The 16,972-nt window shown below is 37.3% G+C and overlaps 1 protein-coding gene and 1 pseudogene across 1 annotated transcript in view; one reads left to right on the plus strand and one right to left on the minus strand.

The window, feature by feature from the left end:
• DIAPH2 (diaphanous related formin 2) overlaps nt 1–16,972 on the plus strand; it is a 959,330-nt gene that overhangs the window by 461,500 nt on the left and 480,858 nt on the right. The window lies entirely within an intron of this gene.
• Nucleotides 454–12,621, minus strand: LOC118025887 (annotated as a pseudogene).

The raw sequence follows: 16,972 nt of genomic DNA on the forward strand, positions 1-16,972 counted from the left end.
GTAGATTTGAACAACACTATAGACCAAAATTGACATAATACACATATATAGAACATTTCATACTATAGCAGCAGAATACATAATCTTTTCAAGTGCACATGGAATGATCTCCAGGATAGATCATATGGTAGATAACAAAAGTAGTAGCAAATTTAAGAAGATTAAAATCATACCACGCATCTTTTCTTTTTTTTTAAGGTTTTAAAAATGTATTTAGTTTAGAAAAACCTCCCTGCACTGCCCTTAATCTGCATCCATGGCATTTTTGGACCACATCCTGTTCCGTAGCTTCTTTTATCATCCAAATTGTATCGCATTTCTTACTGGAGTCCAGGCAATTGCAAATGAATAGACTCATATCTGTGGAATCAACAAACTAATAGTGGCAAAACAACACCATGAAATGGAAAAATAAAATGTTTGTCACATGAGTATAGCAACACAGAGGCCATATCAGGAGGGTGGCTCACTGGTGGTGGCAACTATGTTAGTGTTTCTTTTTGCCTCAAGTTCAGAAACAAGCTGGACTAACTTAGGGTGACTGAATTTTCCTGCTGTTGAATTATAGAACTTGTACAACCTCCCAGGTTTGTTTTCAAGGCCTTCATACTCAGATATCTGAAGAATCATCTCACTTTGGTCCAGCTGCTTCACATATTTGGCTTATGCACTGAATTGGGTCTCATACTTTTCCCGAAGTTCATAAAGTTCCTTTCTGAGATGCTGTAGGAGGAGCTGGGTTAGCTGCTTCATAGCTTCTGGTCTTTGTTAAGATGCTCACTTTTGGGAACGAGAGCCATAACTGCCATTCTGTACATGTGATCTGATACACTTACCTCTAAACATTTTTGTATATCCAGGCAGTCCATGGGACTCTCTTGAGCTGCCCCACCAGCCTTGGGAACTGCAGCAGGTTCCAGGCCCCGCGGCCTGAACAGGGCTGCAGTGGAGGCCAAAGCCATGCAGCCCCTCATCTGGCAGGTTGGCGCAAGCCACCCCAAGTGTCTTTTCTGACCACACTGGTATGGAACTAGAAGTCAAATATATGGAAATTAAACAGCATACTCCTGAACAACTAATGGATTACAGAAGGCTTTTTAAAAAATGAAATAAAAAAATATTTGTTGAGACAAAACTTATGGGATGGAATTAAAGCACTTCTAACAGGGAATTTAGGTATAAACACATATATCAAGAAAAAGAAAGATCTCAAATAACTGAACTTTACACCTCAGGGTACTAGAAAAAAAAAAAAAAAGAACTAAGCCCAAGGTTAGCAGACAGAAGGAAAAGAGTAGAGCAGAAATAAATGAAATCGAGAATAAGAAAACAATAGAATAGATCAATAAAACTAAGAGTTAGTTCTTTGGAGATAAAATTGACAAGCCTGTAGCTAGACTAACCCAAGGAAAAAAAAAGAGAAGATCCACATAAATAAAATTATAAATGAAATAGAAGACATTACATCTGATGCCAAAGAAATACAAAGAATTATAAGAGACTACTGTGAACAATTATATGCCAACTGATTGCACAGCCTAGAAGAAATGGATAAATTCTGAGTAACATACAACTGAACAAGACTGAATCATGAAGAAATAGGATATATGAACAGACCATGATGACTAAGGAGATTGAAACAGTAATCAAAAACCTCTCAACAAAGAAAAGTCTGGGATCAGATGATTTCACTCATGAATTTTACCAAATGGTTAAAAAAGAATTAACACCAATCCTTCTGAAATGCTTCCAAAAATGGGAAGAGGAAGGAATACTCCCCATCTCATTTTATGACACCAGCATTACCCTGATACCAAAGCCAGATAAGAACACTACAGGAAAAGTATAGGCCAATATACCTGATGAATATGAATGCAAAATTTATCAACAGCTAGCAAATCGAATTCAACAGTTCATTAAGAGGATCATAAACCATGATCAATTGTGATTCAGATCTGTGATGCAAAGATCTGATCACAAAAATGTAATCAAAACATTATGTTCAATATGCATAAATTAGTAAATGGGATACATCATGTTAATAGAATGAAAGATAAAACCCATATCATCATCTCAATAGATGCAGTAAAAACATTTGACAAAATTCAATATCCATTCATGATAAAACCTCTCAACAGTTTGGATATAGAAGGAACATACTTCAACATGTTAAAGGCCATAAGTGATAAGCATACAGCTAATACCATACTGAACGATGAAAGGTGGAAAGCTTTCCCTCCAAGGTCAGGAATAAGGGAAGGATGTCCGTTCTTTCCACTCCTATTCAACCTAGTACTGGTAGTCCTAATCAGAGCAATGAAGTATGAAAATAAATAAAATGCATCCAAATAGGAAAGAGAGAAGTAAAATTGTGTTTGCAGATCACATGATCTTAAATATAGAAAATCATAAAGACTCCATCAAAAAATTGATAGAACTAATAAGCAACTTCAGTAAAGTTGCAGGATACAAAATTAACATACAAAAAGCAGTTGTGTTTCTGTGTAGTAACAACAAAATATCTGAAAAAGAAACAGTCTCAAAATAGCATTAAGAACAGTACAGTACTTAGGCATAAATTTAAGGAGATGAAAAATCTGTAACCTGAAATCTCTAAGATACTGATGACAGAGATCGAAGAAGACACAGGTAAATGGAAAGATATTTCATGTTCATGGATTGGAAGAATTATTTTGTTAAAATGTTCATAATACCCAAAGTGCTCTATAGATAAAATATGATTTCTGTCAAGGTTCCAGTAGAATTTTTTACAGAAATAAAAAAAAAAATCCTAAAATTCACATGAAAACACAGTGGACCACGAATACCCAAAATAATCCCAGGAAAGAACAAAGATGGAGGCATCACACGTCCTGATATCAAACTATGTTACAGAACTATAGTAATCAAAATATTATGGTATGTAGATCAATGGAACAGAATTGAGAGCCCAGAAATAAACCTGTGCATATACAGTCAAATAATACTGGATAAGGTAGCTAAGAATACTGAATGGAGAAAAGGTTAATCCTTTCAATAAATTGTGCTGGGAAAACTGGATAGTCATATGCAAAAGAATGAAACTGGCACCTTATACCATTCACAAAAATTTATTTGAAATGGATTTTTAAAGACTTTAAGTCTTTAAATCATAAAATTCCTAGAAGAAAACAGGGGGAAAGCTCCTTGACATTGATCTTGGAAATATTTTTTTGATGTGACACTAAAAGCAAAAATAAGAGGGACTACATCAAACTAAGTTTTCTGCACAGCACAGGAAATAGTCAACAGAGTGAAAAGGCAGCCTACAGTATGGGAGAAAATATTTGCAAACCACAAATCTGATAGCGGTTAATATCCAATATATATAAGGAACTCCTACAACTTAAAGAGAAGAAAACCAAATAATTTGACTTAAAGCATCAGCAAAGGACTTGAAAATATTCCAGTGGCCAACAGGTACATGAAAAGATGCTCAGTATTACTAATTATCAGGGAAATACAAATCAAAACTATAATGAGCTATCACCTCACATCTATTGGAATCACTATTATAAAAAAGACAAGAGATAACAAGTGCTGGTGAGGATGTGGAGAAAAGAGAACCATTGTAAACTGTTGGTGGGAATGTAAATTGGTGCAGCCACTCTGGAAAACTGTGTTAATTCATGAAAAAATTAAAATTGAACTACTATATGATTGAGCAATCACACTCCTGGTTATTTCTCTGAAGGAAATGAAATCACTATATTGAAGAGATGTCTGCATACCCATTTTTATTGCAGCATTTTGTTTTTACAATAGCCAAGACATGGAAACAATCTACATGTCTATTGATAAATAAATAGATAAAGAAGTTACACACACACACACACACAGAGGACTATTACTCAGCCATAGGAAAGGAGGAAATCCTTTTATTTATGACAACACAGATGGACCTTGAGAACATTATGTTAAGTGAAATATATCACACAGAGAAAAGGGCAGGAGAGAAAATTTTTAAAAATATATTAGAATATGTAATTGGGGGCGCCTGGGTGGCTCAGTTGGTTAAGCGACTCCCTTCGGCTCAGGTCATGATCCTGTAGTTCCTGGATCGAGTCCCGCATCGGGCTCCCTGCTCGGCAGGGAGTCTGCTTCTCCCTCTGACCCTCCCCCCTCTCATGTGCTCTCTCTCATTCTCTCCCTCTCAAATAAATAAAATAAAAAAAAAATCTTTAAAAAAAAAAAGAATATGTAATTGGAAGTCAGAATGGAGATTAGGACTGAAAATAGGGTTTTTGGAATCATTTGCAAAGAAATGTTTGTTCGAGTATGAGAATCAAAGATAGTGGATAGGGGATATCTACCAAAGTAAATAGTGGAAGAAAAGTGACAAATGGAAGGTTAAAGACCACGTTTCCTTAGAACACACTGGTTGAGGGAATGGATGGTGTTATAGATATCGGAACAAAGTGAGCCACCATGTCAGGGAGAGGGCCAGATACTGTGGTGTGTCACAGTAGCTAGCACAGGGGAGAATTTTAAGGAATGATGAATAAGAGAATGAGATGGGGTAAAAGATACCCCTTTTGATATCCTGAATTTTAGTGATTTACTTAGTTTAAGTAGTAGTTATTTTCTTGTAGTTTTTTCTTAAAATAATCCATACATCATACCAGATTATTGTATTCCTTAAGCAAATGTTCTGTTTATTGTCTTTTGGATGATGTCTCCCTTATTTTTAAGGGACAGAGGCATTTCTTCTGGGTGTGCAGCTATCCACTATCAAATTTTTCTTCATTCTCCACCCACTTCATTTTCTCTTAACTTTCCTCCTTCCCTTTCCTCCTTCCTTTCCACCCTCTCTTCCTCTTACCTCCTTTCTCTCTTCCCTCCTTTCCTTACTTTCTTTCATTTTAAATAAATTCTTTTCTAAATAAAGGGCCCTGATCTTTCTTAATAATATCCCCTCGGTGAAATATGGCTCTAGGGCATCTCCTTCATACCTGGAAATTACAAAAATACCTCCATAGATGTCTTCCTGTAGTGAATGCATGAGAGTATTCCAGCTTGCTTTTTTCCCCTCAGATAATTTCTACTCCTGCTGGCCATGTTACTCTTCTGGAACCCATTCAAGTATCCAGCACTGTACCAAATGTATAGGGTCTACAGGTAGCCACATGATTATGTTTTTCCAATTGTTACTTTATGTCTCAAAACAGATTATATGAATTATGTAACTTTTATTGGGTCCTGACATAATAATTAGAATAAAGCACAGGTCATCTGATACATTGCCCTGATTCCAAGGCAATGCTACTCCTAGGCCGTCAAAGATAGATAGGTGTCTATTGATTCTGCAGGGAAAAATGATTCTTCAACTTCCCTCAGTTAACTAATTCTGGAGTATAATTATTCTTATAGTCAGGAAGTTCATGCATGTGTAATAGTAGAGCTCATTTTTGTCTCCTCAATCCATCTTTGTAATCATTGATCTATTTACGTGGCTATCGACCATCTGTATTTTATGCAGCCTGTGAGTCTGCATGTGTTCGTGTATTTTACAAGGGTTGATGACTATAAGTATATCAATTAAGGCTATAATGGCATTAACACTGTAGAGTTTGAAAACATTTTTCTCTTAAATAACAACTTGTATTAACCACATTCATTTCCAGAATTTTTTAGAGAAAAATGAAACATTAGCAATAACAGGAACATTCATAAAGCATTTCTTTCCCATTTTTCATCATGGTGGAATAAATGATTACTTTATGGCATGCTATTGTAATCTAAAAATACTTTTATCCATGAGTTGCTGTTCTTTTTCATCTTTTCTTTCTAACTGGTTAGTTGGGTGATTTTTTTTTTTCTCTTCCCTTCCTTCACTGCTTATCTTTGACCCTTGTTTGCTACTTTCAGTCTGTTGATAAAATCATATCTATTCCAAGTAAATGTAATGACTGCTTATTTTCATCCCTTCTATGTCTATTGTTGATTAATACAAGTATTCATTTGTATTGATGTTCATAAGTGATATCAGACTATTTTAAAAAGAGAGAAAAAGTAGCTTTAAACAATTTTTTTATACTAATTGGATTGTAAAAAGCATTTTAAAATGCAACATATTTTAGTTTATTTACACTTTGAACAAAACATAGGTCTTTTTTAAAAAAGATTTTAACGAATATTTCGTTTTATTAACGAAATATTGTTCTTATTAATAGTTGAGCAAGATGTGGCCTCAAAGATCGTATTTTCTGCTGCCTTGTAGACTTCAAGCCATGATAGAACTTTATTAAAATTCTGGTTCTTTCATCCTATACATGATGTTTGTGGTAGATCAAGAATTCCCTTGCAGTTGTAGAATGTGGAAAGTGCCATCTTTTTCCTCACACAGATTTCTAGAACCTTGAACTAGGAAATGAGAAGCAAGGTTATACCAAAATCCTTATTCAAACTTGCAGTTATGAAGCTACCTCTAGACAAAAGCAGGTGTCCCTCAGTCCAGGAGAAATGGAGGCAGAGAATCCAGGCTCCAATGCCCTCAATGAAACTAACAGAGATGGAAAAGAATCACATGGTATTTTTGGTTGTTTTTTTTTGTTTTTTTTGTTTACCAGCTTCCTACTCATTTTTTTGTGTTATATAAATTTGTTTGGAATCCACAGATTGTCAACTAGTCATGTATTTAATGAATTATAACACATTTGTAATTGATTTTTATTTGTAAAACCAGTTCCTCTCAGTTGTATATTCAGGAATTATTCAAGACAGTCTACATACAAGGAATAAATATTTACTTACCGTATGGTTTTTGCAATGTTCTGTTATAATTCTAGGTCTCCTGTGTAAAGCATAGATATGCCTAATCATTAAATCTATTAAAGTCATATGATAGTTGTAGTACAATTTAACATGATATAGCCAACATGTTATGATGTATTTTAACACAGTTATAGCAATAACATAATAGGTATTTTAAATAATCTATAAAAACTAGAGAGTCAGTAAGGAATAGAGAAGGAGGGATTGAACATTTTTTATTAAGCTCAGTGGTAAGCACATAGATTCATTGTCTTGTGTATACATTTCTGTATTTCTTAAATATTACACAATAAATAAGTTTAAAAGTATTTGACAAGCTCTGAAAGCATATGCTTAAGACGAGTTCCTTAACTTTGACACTGTTGATATTTTGGCTCAATAATTATTTTTTGTGGAGTCCTGTCCTATACATTGTTGGATGTTTAGCAGTATTCCTGGCCTCTACCCACTAGATGCCAGTAGCAACCTCCCCACCACCAGTTAGGAAAAACAAAAATGCCTTTAGACATTAAAAAATGTCCCTGACTAGACAAAATTGTCCCTTTGAGAACCACCATCTTCAAAATTACTTTTATTTCAGAAACATAGTAAAGTTTCAGAATTTAATAAGCTTCCAATTATTTGCTTTGCTTCTATTTTCAATGTTAATTAGAAACTTCATGACAGAGGTTTGGACATTTGGTTAGGCAAAAACAAAATTGATTCCATGTGTTTAAAAAAATCTCTTTCCCAGGAATGTAAAATATTTGTGTTATGTTTAAACTCTGACAGACTGCCTTCTCATTAAATTGCAAATACCCTTATTCAGGCATTGTTTAAAGAATAGGCCATAATTATTTTTAAGTTGTGAATATAGGCAATCATTTTACTGTGTGTTGACTTTATTACTTTATTACTATGAGTTTTCTTTATAACATACTATGTGGGGTTTTTTCTTTTGTTTTATATTAATGCCTTAATAATGAGCAGTTCACTTTATACCATTCTAAAAACCTTATGTTTATTTCTTTTATTTTTTGAATTTGTATTTAAATTCTAGTTAATTAACATGTAGTGTAATATTGATTTCGAGAGTAGAATTTAGTGATTCATCATGTACGTGTAACACCCAGTGCTCAATACAAGTGCCCTCCTTAATACCAATAACACATTTAACCCATCCCCTGCCCACCTCCCCTCCACCAAACCTCAGTTTATTTTCAATAATTAAGAATCTTTTATGGTTTGCTTCACTCTCTTTTTTTCCCTTCCCCTATGTTCATCTATTTTGTTTCTTAAATACTACATATGAGTGAAATCATCTGGTACTTTTCTCTCTCTGACTGACTTGTTTGGCTTAGCATAATACACTATAGCTCTATCCATGTCCTTACAAATGGCAAGATTTCATTTTTTGATGACTCACTAATATTCCATTATACACACACATACACACACACACCACATCTTCTTTGTTCATTCATCAATCGATGGACATTTGGTCTCTTTCTATAATTTGGCTATTGTTGATAATGGTGCTGTAAACATCAGGTTGCTTGTGCCCCTTCAAATCAGTATTTTTGTATCCTTTGAGTAAATACCTAGTAGTGCAATTACTGGTCATAGGGTAGTTCTATTTTTAACTTTTTGGGGAACCTCCATACTGTTTTCCAGAGTAGCTGCACCAGTTTGCATTCCCACCAACAGTGTAAAAGGGTTCCTTTTTCTCTATATCCTCACCAACATCTCTTGTTTCCTGTGTTGTTTGTTAACTTTAGCCATTCTGACAGATGTGAGGTGGTATCTCATCATGGTTTTGATTTGTATTTCCCTGATGATGAGGGATGTTGAGCATCTTTTCATGTGTGTGTTGACCATCTGGCTGTTTTGGAAAAATGTCTATTCATGTCTTCTGCCCATTTCTTAACTGGATTATTTGTTTTTTGGGTGTTGAGTTTGGTAAGTTCTTTATAGATTTTGGATAATAACCCTTTATCAGATATGTCATTTGCAAATATCTTCTCCCATTCTATAGGTCTGTTTTAGTTTTGTTGATTGTGTCCTTGACTTTGCAGAAGCTTTTTATCTTGATGAAGTCCCAATGGTTCATTTTTGCTTTTGTTTCCCTTTGTTTCCAGAGACAGGTCTGGTAATAAGTTGCTATGGCCGAGGTCAAAGAGGTTTCTGCCTGTGTTCTTCTCTAGAATTTTGATGGATTCCTGTCTCACATTTAGGTCTTTCATCCATTTTGAGTTTATTTTTGTATATGATATAAGAAAATGGTACAGTTTCATTTTTCTGCATGTTGCTGTCCAGTTTTCCTAACACCATTTGGTGAAGAAACTGTCTTTTCTCCATTGGATATTCTTTCCTGCTTTGTCAAAGATGAGGTGACCATATAGTTGTGGGTCCATTTCTGGGTTTTCTCTCCTGTTTCTTTGATCTATGTCTCTGTTCTTGTGCCAGTACCATACTGTCTTGATCACACATCTTTTTAATACAACTGGAAGTCCAGCATTGTGATACCTACAAGCTTTGCTTTTCTTTTTCAGTATTGCTTTGGCTATTCAGGGTGTTTTGTGGTTCTATACAAATTTTAGGGTTGTTTGTCCACCTGTGTGCAAAATGCTGGTGGTATTTTTATAGGGATTTCATTGAGTGTGTAGATTGTTTTGTGTAGTATAGACATTTTAATAATATTTGTTCTTCCAATCCATAAGCTTGGAATGTTTTTCCATTTCTTTGTGACATTTTCAATTTCTTTCATAAGTCTTCTATAGTTTTTGGAGTACAGATCTTTTACCTCTTTGGTTAGAGTTATTCCTATGTATCTTATTGCTTTTGGTACAGTTATAAATGGCATCGATTCCTTGATTTCTCTTTCTGTTTCTTTATTGTTGGTGTATAGAAATGCAACAGATTTCTGTAGGCTGATTTTTGTATCCTGAGACATTACTGAATTTGTGTATCAGTTCTAGCAATTTTTTTTTTTTTTGGTGGAATCTTGGGTTTTCTACATAGAGTATGACATCAATTGCAAATAGTGAAAGTTTGAGCTCTTCTTTGTGGATTTGAATGCTTTTTATTTCTTTTTGTTGTGTGATTGCTAAGGCTAGGACTTCCAGTGCTATGTTAAATAACAATGGTGAGGGGCACCTGGGTGGCTCAGTTGGTTGAGCATCTGCCTTTGGCTCAGGTCATGATCTCAGGGTCCTGGGATTGAGCCCCACGTCGGGCTTCCTGCTCAGCCAGGAGTCTGCTTCTCCCTCTCCCTCTGCTGCTTTCCCTGACTTGTGCTCACTTGTTCTCTCTCTCTCTCTCTCAAAATGAATGAATAAAATCTTTAAAAAAAATATTAACAATGGTGAGTAGACATCCCTGTTTTTTTCTTGACCACAAAGGAAAAGCTCTCAGTTTTTCACCACTGAGTATATTAGCTATGGGTCTTTCATATATGGCTCTTATGATGTTGAGGTATGTTATCCATCCCTACTTTTTTTGAAGGTTTTTATTAGGAATGATGGTCTACCTTATCAAATGCTTTTTCTGCATCTATTGAGAGGATCATATGGTTCTTATCCTTTCTTTTATTAATGTGGTGTATCACATTGATTGATTTGCGAATACCGAACCACCCTGCAGCCCAGGAATAAAACCCACTCAATCATGGTGAATAATTCTTTTAATGTACTGTTGGATTCAATTTGCCAGTATCATGTTAAGAATTTTTGCATCCATGTTCATCAGGGATATTGGCCTGTAGTTCTCCTTTCTAGTGGGGTCTTTGATCTTGGAATCAAGGTAATGCTGACTTTGTAGAATGAGTTTGAAAGTTTTCCTTCCATTTTTAATTTTTTGGAAGGGTTTGAGAAGAATAGTTATTAACTCTTCTTTAAATGTCTGGTAGAATTCCCCTGGGAAGCTGTCTGGCCCTGGACTTTTTTGTTCGTTGGGAGAGTTTTGATTACTGATTCAATAACTGGGCCTATTCAAATTTTCCACATCTTTCTGTTTCAGTTTTATTAGTGTGTATGTTTCTATGAATTTGTTCTTTTTTTCCAGATTGCCCAGTTTCTTGGCATATAATTCTTCGTAATATTCTCTAATAATTGCGTATATTTCTGTGGTATTGGTTGTGATCTCTTCTCTCTCATTCATTATTTTATTTGAGTCCTTTCTCCTTTTGATAATTTTGGGTAGCAGTTCATCAGTTTTATCGAGTCTTTCAAAGAAGCAGCTATTAGTTTTGTCGATTTGTTCCACTGTTTTTTGTTTGGTTCTATATCATTTATTTCTATAATCTTTATTATTTCCCTTCTTCTGCTGGCTTTAGGCTTCATTTGTGGTTCCTTTTTTTTTTTCAAAGATTTTATTTATTCGAGAGAGAGAGAGAGCATGAGTGTGGGGGAGGGGCAGAGGGAGAGGGAGAAGCAGACTCTCCACTGAGCAGGGAGCCCAAAGTGGGGCTCAATCCCACAGCCCTGAGATCTTGACCTGAGCCGAAGGCAGACACTGAACCAACTGAGCCACCCAGGCTCCCCTTCTGTTACTTTTTTAGCTCCTTTATGTGTAATGTTAGGTTGTGAATTTGAAACATTTTTTTTGAGGTAGACCTGTATTGCTATAATCTTCCCTCTTATAACTGCCTTTGCTTTATCCCAAAGGTTCTGGACTATCATGTTTTCATCTTCATTTGCTTCTGTGCATTTTTAAAATTTCTTCTTTAATCCTAGTGAACCCATTCATTCTTTAGTAGGATGTTCTTTAACCTCCATGTATTTGTGGTCTTTTCCAATTTGCGTGTGTGTGTGTGTGTGTGTGTGTGTATGATTGACTTCAAGTTTTATAACGTTTTGGTCTAAAAATACGCATGGTATGATCTCAGTTTTTTTGTACTTGTTGAGAGCTGATTTGTGACCCAGTATGTGATCTATTCTGCACAGTGTTCCATGTACACTTGAAAAGCATGGGTATTTGTCAACGTCTAGTGCGTTGGGGTCCCTGGGTAAGGGTCTACGAAATCACCAGGACACAGGGGATGCAGAGCAAAGGCAGCACTTGCAACTGCATACTGCCGTTTATTTCTCACGTAGCTATATACTCGCAGTGATCAGATAAACATAACAATGTATACTTAAAGTATCAAGCCAACATCCGTGAAGTGAAATATACATGAAATTCAATAAGAACAAAATACATCCCGTTTATGCTTGCAGAATAAAGAATTCTCTTAGCCATCCTTCCTTTGGAGACAACATGTTCTTTGTCTTTAGAAAGAACACTTCTGTTTAGAAAGATACACTTTAAGCTAGGCAAGAGCCACTTCCTGCTGATCCAGGCATTTAGAACTTGCAACATGAGATAAAGGGAAGAGAACATTTTCTCCTCCTGGCCCAGGCCTGCCTGGCCGTCCTTAACCTCAGTGCAGTCCTCAAATGATCTGGGCCTGCAAGGGGCTTACAAGCCTACATCATCTCAATTCCTTCTTTTTTCTTTTGTTTTAATAAAAGTGCCCTCCAAAGGATGGCCATAGAATTCTGGGAAGGCTTTAGATAGCAAAAATGCAACAGCATAAAGCATAAGATAACAATCAACAATACAAATCCCATTCCTCCAGCAGTGTGCCCCAAACTCTGAATCGGCAGAAGATGATACAGTAAGCAAGGCACACATAGCCAAAAATAAATTTTCAGGCGTACAAGCCTTCCCTGTTCGCTGCAGGATTTTTTGCCCCTCCCCACTAAGCTTTTTAATTTGCCCCCAAGTCGGCAAAGCAGTAGCAAATATCTGCCGACGGCGACGTCGTCCTCCCAAATTCAGATGTGCCATGGCCTGTAACGGAAGTTCATCTTGGTCTGGATTCCCCATCCGTCGCCTGGTGGGATACGGTGCCGTCCGAATTGGTCCTTGACCGGATCCACCGTGCGGGGAGCCAGGAACAGGTCCGTCCATCCTCTGTGGAGACATAAGCATAACCCTTCCCTCTGCAAAGCAATAGCCCCGGTCGCCATTCTGCATCTGCGGTTGGTTTAAACCATATATGTTCATTTAATGGAGGAAGAGCAACCTCTCCCTCTATGAACTGTTTCTCTGCACGGGAGAGGATATCTCCCTGCGGAAGATTCAAGAAATTTAATGCGAACAGAGCTTGTTGCAAAATGGAACGTGCATTTGATTGAGTGAATGCTAAGATATGATCCTTCTTCCTCCTTTTTAATTTTTTAATTTGTAACTTTAAAGTACTATGCGCACGTTCTACAATGGCTTGCCCTTGAGGATTGTATTCAATGCCTGTTTTGTGCATGATACCATATTGTTCACAGAAAGTTTGAAATTTTTTACTGCTATATGCAGGTCCATTATCTGTTTTAATAATAGATGGTAAACCCATCACAGCAAAAGTTTCTAGAAGATGGGTGATAACATGTTGTGCAGTTTCGCCACTTTGTGCTGTGGCCCATATAAATTGAGAATATGTATCTATTACCACATGTACATACATACAAAGTTCAGAAAACCACATCTGCCACTGCAGATATTCAGGCTCCTTTAAAAGAGCCTGACAGAGGACCCTCCAGTCCTCAGGAGAAAAATTGTTATAATGTCGAGCTAGACCATTGACCAGCTCCTTAACATAATGTGATTGTGGTCCATACAAAGACACTGCCTTTTTCAAGCGACCAATATCTTCTATACCTATTCCGTCATAATATGGTGCTTGTGCCACCCCCTGGATTGGGGGAGGCCTGATAACAGGAAAAGCAAAGACAGAATTACCTGCGCCACCCTCATCATCGCTATCCTCTAGCGCATCAAGCTCAGCTAAAGCAGCAGAAAGGAAAGGATTTTTAGAAGAAAGAGCTGGTACAGACGGCAAAGGCGGAGCAGAGGGCTTCCTAGAGGGTTTCTTAGACTCTTCCGCCATAGCCATAACCTGCTGAAAAACCTTCCACACACGCTCCACCTCGGGATCCGATTTTACTTTCGGTTTTGGTTCTTCATTACCACACTCGCTAGGCTCACGGGATGGAGTAAGCTTAAAGGTATCTTTCTCTACTGCCCTTTTCTCATCCGTATCTAAAGGGAGGTCTTGTATGGAAGGAGCCATCTCCTTCTGGAAATCTTCAACTGTGCGGTCATCCTCCATTGCTTTAAGCACTGTAAAAATAATCGACCAAATAGACCAAAACCGTACGGGAATTTTTTCTCCCTGTCTCATTGCCTTCTCGACATTATGTCGAACTCGCCGCCAATTATCCATGTCTAAAGTTCCCTCCTCTGGAAACCAAGGATTCCATTCCCGAACCACCTTCAAGCACAGCTCAATATCATTAGAAGCGACAGTAATACCATAGACAGCAAGTGAATGCTTCAGCATTCGAACATAAGGAGTAGAAGTTTCTTGTCCCATAACCCTGTACTTAATTAAGTTACTCACCCTTCCTGAACATCCTTCAGGGTCCCTGTTCGGGCGCCAATTGTCAACGTCTAGTGCGTTGGGGTCCCTGGGTAAGGGTCTACGAAATCACCAGGACACAGGGGATGCAGAGCAAAGGCAGCACTTGCAACTGCATACTGCCGTTTATTTCTCACGTAGCTATATACTCGCAGTGATCAGATAAACATAACAATGTATACTTAAAGTATCAAGCCAACATCCGTGAAGTGAAATATACATGAAATTCAATAAGAACAAAATACATCCCGTTTATGCTTGCAGAATAAAGAATTCTCTTAGCCATCCTTCCTTTGGAGACAACATGTTCTTTGTCTTTAGAAAGAACACTTCTGTTTAGAAAGATACACTTTAAGCTAGGCAAGAGCCACTTCCTGCTGATCCAGGCATTTAGAACTTACAACATGAGATAAGGGGAAGAGAACATTTTCTCCTCCTGGCCCAGGCCTGCCTGGCCGTCCTTAACCTCAGTGCAGTCCTCAAATGATCTGGGCCTGCAAGGGGCTTACAAGCCTACATCATCTCAGGTATTCTGCTGCTTTAGGATGAAATGTTCTGAATATATCTGTGAAGTCCATCTGGTTCAGTGTATCATTCATAGCCATTCTTTGCTGGTCAACTTCTGCTTATATGATTTATCCAGTGCTCTAAATGGGGTGTTAGAGTCCCCTACTATTTTTGTATTATTATCAGTAAGTTTCTTTACGTTTGTCTTGATTTATGTATTTGGGTGCTCCCAGGTTGGGGGTGTAAATATTTATAATTGTTAGATATTCCTGTTGGATAATCCCCTTTATGATGATATTGTTCCCTTCTTATTACTGTCATTGTTTTAAGATCTAGTTTGTCTAATATAAATATCGCTACTCTGCGTTTCTTTTGACATCCATTAACATAATAGATGGTTCTCCTTTCCCTCACTTTCAATCTGCAGGTGTCTTTAGGTCTCTTGTAAGCAACATATGGATGAGTCTTAATTTTTTTTGTCCATTCTGATACCCTATGTCTTTCTGTTGGAGCATTTACTCTATTTTTATTCATAATGTTTAATGATAGATATAAATTTAGTGCCATTGTATTATCTGTTAATTTGCTGTTTCTGGAAATTTTTTTTTGTTCCATTCTAGTCTTGTTGCTTTTGGTCTTTGTTTTCCACTCAGAGAGTCTCCTTTAATATTTCTTCCAGGGCTGGTTTAGTGGTCACAAATTCCTTTATTTTGTTTGTCTGTGAAATTCTTTATCTCTCCTTGTATTCTGAATGATAGCCTTGCTGAATAATATATTCTTGGCTGCATATTTTTCCCATTCATCACGTTGAATATATCCTGCCACTCCCATCTGGCCTGCCAAGTTTCTTTGGTGATCTGCTGCTAACCTGATTTGTGTTCCATTGTAGGTTAGGGATTTGTTTTCCCTTCTTGCTTTCAGGATTCTTTCCTTATCTCTGTAATTGGCAAATTTTACTACCATATGTCTTGGTGTTGGCCAGCTTTTGTTGATTTTGATGGGAGTTCTTTGTGCCTCCTGGATTTGGATGTTTCCTTCTTCCCCCAGATTGGGGAAGTTTTTAGCTATAACTTGTTTAAGTAAACCTTCTGCCCCTTTTTGCCTCTCTTCTTCTTCTGGGACTCCTATGATATGGACGTTATTATGCTTTCCATAAAGGATCACTGAGTTCCCTAAGCCTTCAGTCACGATCCAATATTTTTCTTTACCTCTTATTTTCACTCTTATTATTTTCCATAATTTTATCTTCTATATTACTTATTTGTTCGTCTACTTCTTCCATACTTGTGGTCATTACATCCAGTTGGTTTTGCATCTCAGTTATAGAATGTTTTATTTTGGCCTGACTAGATTTTAGGTCTTTTATCCCTGCAGTAAGGGTCTCTCTGCTTTCTTCTATGCTTTTCTCAAGCCCAGGTAGTATGCTTATGATGGTAGTTTTAAATTCTGGTTCAGGTGTATTACTTATATCTCTTTTGATTAGCTCCCTGTATGTGACCTCATGTTGTTTGTTCTTTTTGAATGAATTCCTTTGTCCTTGCATTTTGTCTAGGTCTTGTCTTTTGTGTCTTAAGAACACCTGTGCCTGGTCCTATTTCCACTACAACTGAAGCTTTCAACACTCTATGATCAATAGACCTGGTGGGTGCACGGTTTTGTGTTCATTTTCTGGGGAAGGGTTCTGTTGCTGCTCTTGCTCCCAATCACACTTGCCTGTTATAAAAGGCACATGAAGTGTACTAGGGGGTGGGCTGTGGTGTAATCGGGCCCAAGCCTCCATTGTGTGCGCTGTGCTGCTTGTTGAAAGTCTGTTCATGTTGATGGGAGGGGTGAAAAATGGCATTGGCTTGCTCTCTTCCCTGGAAAGGTGAGTTTGCATCCACCACTTTTCAGGAAGCCCTCTTAGAAGCGCAAACAATCTACCCTCTTGTGTCCCAGGCTTCCATCAGATCCCTGCCTCTACCATGTCTGTGTTTGCACTGTCAGCCCACCCATTGGCAGTGCAATGTTCCTGTCTTTTATCCCTGGCATGAGGTTGGGTTTTAGAGCTCCAAATTTTAGAGACCCAGTGCAGTGCAGAACTGCCCTGATCCTCTGGGTGAGGTCTTGAGACACTGTGGCTGGTACAGGTTTGTCATAGAAAAGCAGTTGTATGACTGCTCAGGGGCTTGGGTTTTAAGGTAAAGCATAACAAAAAGCTGGCATTCAGGCTAGTTG

Source organism: Mirounga leonina, unplaced genomic scaffold, assembly GCF_011800145.1.
Source record: "Mirounga leonina isolate KUSES-001 unplaced genomic scaffold, KU_Mleo_1.0 Mir_204, whole genome shotgun sequence".
NCBI classification, from domain to species: Eukaryota; Metazoa; Chordata; class Mammalia; order Carnivora; family Phocidae; genus Mirounga; species Mirounga leonina.